The sequence below is a fragment of the Oncorhynchus gorbuscha genome, linkage group LG05, assembly GCF_021184085.1.
Source record: "Oncorhynchus gorbuscha isolate QuinsamMale2020 ecotype Even-year linkage group LG05, OgorEven_v1.0, whole genome shotgun sequence".
Lineage (NCBI taxonomy): Eukaryota > Metazoa > Chordata > Actinopteri > Salmoniformes > Salmonidae > Oncorhynchus > Oncorhynchus gorbuscha.
In genome coordinates, this window is record NC_060177.1 from 45,591,012 (window position 1) to 45,599,062 (window position 8,051).

The following is an 8,051-nucleotide window of genomic DNA, read 5'->3' on the forward strand; positions in this document are numbered from 1 at the left end:
ATTATTGAAGATTTATGTTAAAAACATCCTAAAGATTGATTCTATACATCGTTTGACATGTTTCTACGGACTGTAGCGGAACTTTTTGACATTTCGTCTGCTCCTAGTGAACGCGCTTTGTGGCTTTGGATTCGTTTACAAAACGTGCTAACAAAAGTTGCTATTTGGACATAAATGATGGACATTATCGAACAAATCAAACATTTATTGTGGAACTGGGATTCCTGGGAGTGCATTCTGATGAAGATCATCAAAGGTAAGTGAATATTTATAATGCTATTTCTGACTAATGTTGACTACACAATATGGCGGATATCTTTTTGGCTGGTTTGGGCTCTGAGCGCCGTACTCAGATTATTGCATGGTTTGTTTTTTTTCGTAAAGTTTTTAGAAATCTGAAACAGTCGTTGCATTAAACTTAAGCCTACCCCTTACTTTTTCGAACATTCTGTTAAAAATCGCGCAACATTTCAGCGTCCTGCTACTCATGCCAGGAATATAGTATATGCATATGATTAGTATGTGTGGATAGAAAACACTCTGACGTTTCTAAAACTAGTTAAATCACGGCTGTGACTATATGTGTTTCATCGAAAAGCGCAAGAAAAACTGATCACTGAAAACTGGAAAAAGTATCAATGCGCCACTTGCATGTATTGTCTATGGGAAAGCAAATTACATGGGGCTGAGATTGCAAGTCCTACAGCTTCCACAAGATGTCGTCAGTCTTGTCAATTGCCTGGGCTTTGTTTCTTGGTCAAACGAGTAAGAGAGAGCCCATTCCTTCCGGTCTCCGACAGGATGTTTTGGAAGAGAAATTTTCGACCATGATATTAAGACGTGGAACTATTGAATACACATCGCCCCGTGATCAATTTGATAGATTATTAACGTTTACTAATACCTAAAGTTGGATTACAAAAGTATTTTGAAGTGTTTTGGGAAAGTTTATCGTCGATTTTTTTAATTAAAAAAAATGACGTTGCGTTTTAAAACAGTGTTTTTTCCTGGATCACACACTTTTCATAGATCGATATTTAGGGTATATATGGACCGATTTAATCGGAAAAAAAGACCCAATAGTGATGTTTATGGGACATCTAGGAGTGCCAACAAAGAAGCTCGTCAAAGGTAATGAATGTTTTATATTTTATTTCTGCGTTTTGTGTAGTGCCGGCTATGCTAATTATTTTGTTTACGTCCCCTTCAGGTATTTCGGGGTGTTGCATGCTATCAGATAATAGCTTCTCATGCTTTCGCCGAAAAGCATTTTAAAAATCTGACTTGATGGCTGGATTCACAACGAGTGTAGCTTTAATTCAGTACCATGCATGTGTGTTTTAATGAACGTTTGAGTTTTAACGAGTGCTATTAGCATTTAGCGTAGCGCATTTGCATTTCCAGATGGCTAGATGGGACGCATGCGTGTCGGGTGGGCTTAAGAGGTTAAGGAGAAGTTTATCTAAATTTCCATGTATAATAGTTGTATCTTTTATCAATGTTGATGTGGCTCTCTGCAAAATCACTGCATGTTTTGGAACTACTGAACATAACAAGCCAATATAAAATGAGATTTTTGGATATAAATATGCACGTTCAGGTCTCTCCGGAGATGTTAGATCTGGTTCAAGTCCGGGCTCTGGCTGGGCCACTCAAGGAATTTCAGACTTGTCCGGAAGCCACTCTTGCGTTGTCTTGGCTGTGTGCTAGGGTCATTGTCCTGTTAGGTCAACCTTCACCCCAGTCTGAGGTCCTGAGCACGCTGGAGCAGGCATTCAACAAGGATTTCTCTGTACTACTTTGGTGAGAAAAAAAAGTTTTATTGCATTTCCTACAGGACCCTCATCACCCCTACTTCCCGCAGCTATTCGAAGGGCACTATGGTAGACGGGGAAACCCTTTTCATGCAGAAATTACGTCGATACAGAAATTACTTTTCTGTGGGCGGTTAGGAGAACTTACGCGGCAGGTTAGGAGAATTAACATTGCAGGTTAAAGAGTGGCCGTGTTCAATACCATGAAAATGACTGCAGATGACTGCCGACTACAAATCACCTTGCATCATAAATAACGAATCATTTTTATTTGTGGATCAGTCAGTCACAATATACCCATGATATATTGCGGTTTTGATCGTAAATCACCACACATTTGTGGCCAGCTGAAGCAAAATGGTACTTAAAAGCACCACAAATTTTGACCGTAGTAGAACATCATGTCGGAGGATAACAACACAGACAAATTAATCAAGGTAAGGGTGATTCAATTGAATACAGAACAATTGTTTGGATATTGGATTTGGTTATTAAAAGCACCACACATTTTTGGCCATGTAAGGGTTTTCCTGTGGTGAAGTAGAGGCGGACCAAAACGCAGCGTGGTTATATTGATTCATGTTTAATAAAAACAGATAAACATGAACACTACAAAACAATAAACGTCAAAAACAGCCCTATCTTGTGCAAAACAAAGAGACAGGAAAAATCACCCAAACACACAGTGAAACCCAGGCTACCTAAGTATGATTCTCAATCAGAGACAACTAATGACACCTGCCTCTGATTGAGAACCATACTAGGCCGAAACATAGAAATACCCCAAAACATAGAAAAACAAACAGACTGCCCACCCAACGCACGTCCTGACCATACTAAATAAATACAAAACAAAGGAAATAAAAGGTCAGAACGTGACAGTACCCCCCCCCACCCAAAGGTGCGGACTCCGGCCGCAAAACCTTAACCTATAGGGGAGGGTCTGGGTGGGCATCTGTCCGCAGTGGCGGCTCTGGCGCGGGACGCGGTCCCCACATCACCATTGTCTTAGTCTGCCTTATTGTCTGCTTCCGTGGCCTCCTAACCTGGGCCCCTCTAAATGACCCCACTGGACAGAGGGGCAGCTCGGGGCAGAGGGGGTCTGGCGCCTCTGGGCAGAGGGGGTCCGGCGACTCTGGGCAGAGGGGGTCCGGCGACTCTGGGCAGAGGGGCTCCGGCGGCTCTGGGCAGAGGGGCTCCGGCGGCTCTGGGCAGACGGGAGCACCTGTGAGGAATGAGCTGGAGAGACAGCCTGGTGCGGGGGGCTGCCACCGGAGGGCTGGTGCGTGGAGGTGGTGACGGATAGACCGGACCGTACAGGCGCACTGGAGCTCTTGAGCACCGAGCCTGCCCAACCTTACCCGGTTGAATGGTCCCGGTCGCCCTGCCAGTGTGGCGAGGTGGAATAGCCCGCACTGGGCTATGCAGGCGAACCGGGGACACCGTGCGCAAGGCTGGTGCCATGTAAGCCGGCCCAAGGAGACACACTGGAGACCAGCTGCGTAGAACCGGCTTCATGGCACTTAGCTCAATGCTCACTCTAGCCCGGCCGATACGCGGAGCTGGAATGTACTGCAGCGGGCTATGCACCCGCACTGGGGACACCGTGCGCTTCACAGCATAGCACGGTGCCTGCCCGGTCTCTCCAGCCCCCCAGTAAGCACAGATAGTTGGCGCAGGTCTCCTACCTGGCTTCACCACACTTCCTGTGAGCCCCCCCCAATACATTTTTGGGGCTGACTCTCGGGCTTCCATCCGCTCTGCCATGCTAGATCCTCATAATGCCGCCTCTCTGCTTTTGCTGCCTCCAGCTCGGCATTGGGACGGCAATATTCCCCTGGCTCTGCCCAGGGTCCTTTCCCGTCTAGAATCTCCTCCCAAGTCCATTTATCCAAGTAGTGCAGCCTCTCCCACTGCTGCTGCTGCTGCTCCTGCTGCCTCTGTTGCCTCTCCTGCTGCTGCTTTTGCCCATCACCACGCCGCTTGGTCCTGTTGTGGTGGGTGATTCTGTAAGGGTTTTCCTGTGGTGAAGTAGAGGCGGACCAAAACGCAGCGTGGTTATATTGATTCATGTTTAATAAAAACAGATAAACATGAACACTACAAAACAATAAACATGGAAAACCAAAAACATCCCAATCTGGTGCAAAACACAGAGACAGGAAAAATCACCCACAAACACACAGTGAAACCCAGGCTACCTAAGTATGATTCTCAATCAGAGACAACTAATGACACCTGCCTCTGATTGAGAACCATACTAGGCCGAAACATAGAAATACCCCAAAACATAGAAAAACAAACATAGACTGTCCACCCAACTCACGCCCTGACCATACTAAATAAATACAAAACAAAGGAAATAAAGGTCAGAACGTGACAGGCCAGCTGAAGCCAAATGGTTATTAAAAGCAGTAACGAGGGGGTGCAGTTTTGTTTAAAAGATTTGACCACTTTGCAGAAGTTAGCTGGATTACCACCACTCTCAGATACACAATTCAAGGAATATGTTGATTTTGCTTTTCTAACCAGGGATAGAAATCTATTTCTCATTGTCTGAAAGACTGCCAATCAGACGTAGAATCAGTCAGTCTTAACCCACGCTACATTTATTTCCTTTAATTTAAGACAATTCATACGTAAACCAAGGATTATATCTGTTTTTTACCCTTATCTTTTTGTACAGAACATGTTTATCTGCAACAAATTAAATTGGGAAACAATTAAGGGCCTGATCGGAGTCAGTGATGGTTGGCACAATCCACCAGACACTCAACCCCAGCTCAGACACAAAATATTGCTCATTAAAATATAAAAATGTCTATTTGTAACACTGCATGAGTGAGATTTAGGTATCTAAACACCTCTTATGCAGGAAACGGGACAATGGTCACTGAACTGATTAGCAAATATCCCATTGGCTGTACAATTATGAGGAGCATTTGTTAGAATAATATCTAAAAGAGTAGATTTGTTAGGGTGTTTAAAGTTGGAGCGAGTTGGTTTAGTTATCAGCTGAGTTAGATTTAGCTCAGAGGTGGTAATGGATACAGAAACATTTAAATGGCTCTTTATGCCAACTTTGTCATACTAAAAACATTATAATCAGTCAGAGACACACCAGAGTCCGGCATAGACTCCTTTAACCAAGATACAGTTATAACCAGAATGTCCATGTTGGTACAGAAGAAAGATACAATACACATTATTTTCCCCAAAGCTGCAGCTGTGGGATTTCAGATCAGACAGTCTCTTTGAAGAACATGCCATGCTCAGCAGGTAGCTATTAGAAAGTACCATGGGGTTGGCTTGAATTGGAATAGATACAAGACTGCCTAGAACCGAACTATTAGGCTGAACCACTGAACCCATATAATTCCTCTCTGGTTTATTAATTTTAAATTTCAAACAAGATATTCAAAGTGCTGCCCACTATATTCCAACTATTGAAATATTACATTTACATTTACATTTAAGTCATTTAGCAGACGCTCTTATCCAGAGCGACTTACAAATTGGTGCATTCACCTTATGACATCCAGTGGAACAACCACTTTACAATAGTGCATCTAAATATTTTAAGGGGGGAGGGGGTGAGAAGGATTACTTTATCCTATCCTAGGTATTCCTTAAAGAGGTGGGGTTTCAGGTGTCTCCGGAAGGTGGTGATTGACTCCGCTGTCCTGGCGTCATGAGGGAGTTTGTTCCACCATTGGGGAGCCAGAGCAGCGAACAGTTTTGACTGAGCTGAGCGGGAACTGTACTTCCTCAGTGGTAGGGAGGCGAGCAGGCCAGAGGTGGATGAACGCAGTGCCCTTATTTGGGTGTAGGGCCTGATCAGAGCCTGGAGGTACTGAGGTGCCGTTCCCCTCACAGCTCCGTAGGCAAGCACCATGGTCTTGTAGCGGATGCGAGCTTCAACTGGAAGCCAGTGGAGAGAGCGGAGGAGCGGGGTGACGTGAGAGAAACTTGGGAAGGTTGAACACTAGTCGGGCTGCGGCGTTCTGGATGAGTTGTAGGGGTTTAATGGCACAGGCAGGGAGCCCAGCCAACAGCGAGTTGCAGTAATCCAGACGGGAGATGACAAGTGCCTGGATTAGGACCTGCGCCGCTTCCTGTGTGAGGCAGGGTCGTACTCTGCGGATGTTGTAGAGCATGAACCTACAGGAACGGGCCACCGCCTTGATGTTAGTTGAGAACGACAGTTTGTTGTCCAGGATCACGCCAAGGTTCTTAGCGCTCTGGGAGGAGGACACAATGGAGTTGTCAACCGTGATGGCGAGATCATGGAACGGGCAGTCCTTCCCCGGGAGGAAGAGCAGCTCCGTCTTGCCGAAGTTCAGCATGAGGTGGTGATCCGTCATCCACACTGATATGTCTGCCAGACATGCAGAGATGCGATTCGATAATCTTTATATTTCCATGATTCAAACAGTTCACCAATAAACTAGGCCTAGATTGTTTGCCCATATTTACCAGTCAGCTCTACATGGCACAATTTGGAGATGATAACAAAAGTGTAGTAAATGCAGAAATGGATGAAAATGCAGCTAATTACTTTTAGTTTAAGTTATATTGTTTTATTCTGTTCAATCAGAATGTATAAAGCCCCACTGAAATCACTTATAATGTATTTGTTGCCACCCTAGGGTAATTTAGAACATTTATTATTCAAAAACATAAAATACTGTCAAACCGTCAAAAATGTGATATATTTTGACCATATTGCCCAGCCCTAGGTCAAAGACTCAATCATGTACACTCTTACTGACAGTTGTGGCTGCTTTGTATTATGTATTGTTGTCTCTACCTACTTGACCTTTGTTTGTGCCATGTTTTGGTGCTGCTACCATGTTGTGTTGTTGTCATGTTGTGTTGCTGCCTTATGTTGATGTCTTAGGTCCCTCTTTATGTAGTGTTGTGTCTCTCTGGTTGTGATGTGTGTTTTGTCCTATATTTATATTGCATTTATTTTTTTAATCCCAGGCCCCCGTCCCCGCAGGAGGCCTTTTGCCATTTGATAGGCTGTCATTGTAAATAATATATTTGTTCTTAACTGACTTGCCTAGTAAAATAAAGGTTAAATAAAATAAAGACATTGCATGTATCAACCAATGGTTGAGTGCCACGTCATCGACTGACAGATTGCTGTAACATAAACTGATAAGTAAAATACATATCCAGTCGTTGGTACGATCTTGCATGCATCAGCAACGTCTGGGCAGAGGAATGCGCCCATAGGTTGCATAGCACATTATCAACTGGGTAATTTACTGACAGAATTCTCTAACATATTTTATTGACCCTGGGTTTATACGCGCGGATATCGACTCTGCCACTTGAGCATGCTTTTGAGGCACAGTCGATAGCGCACTGGACTTCGGGCTAGAAGGTCGAGGGTTCGAGACTGTTTCATTACAATGTGATGTGGTTAGCTGATGCGTAAAAACAAATCAATACAGGAAGTACATGTGGGAACAGAAGTATATATTAATAATATTACAGGGCTAGGGGTTACATACATACACGTATTATTTCAACAGCTTTTTTTTGTTAGTAGAGTATTTAATCGTCTTAAAATACAGTTACATTTATTTTTTGTAAAATAATTGTACATTTACCTTTGTGAATATGAAATTTGGCCAAAAGAATGAAATGAATTACATAAAAATGTTTCCGCTTATTTCTATCGTAGGTAAAGAATCCAAGAAGTACATATCTCCACAATAGTGTAAGATCTTCATAAATGTGTTCAATTATAAATCTACTGATGTCTTGCCACAGTTTTCTTACATAAATACGATGCAACACTGTTTCTGGGTGATTATCACAAATGAAACTATTTGAGTTTATGTTTTCCTTAAACTTCTTTAGGCCTAAAATACCTATTCAGGCGTTGTAGGATCTGGTATGCGTCAGAAACGCCTGGGCAACGAATGTGCCCAACACTCAACATCTGGTCTTGTTTGACTGCCAACTGACTGACCTACAAAGAACACTGCATCATAAATAACTACTCGTTATTATTTGTAGGTCAGGTACAGTCACAATTTACCCTTGATACATTACGGGTTTGATCCTTTCAAACACCGCTAGAGATAGAGCACGGCCTCTTTGTTCTCGAATTGAACAGGATGGACCCCAAAGGCCCAACAAATGTCTGTCCCTTTCCTGCCTGTTTTCATAAAAACGGCGCAAATGTGATAAGTGAACCGGGCTCAATGCTGCTAATATATT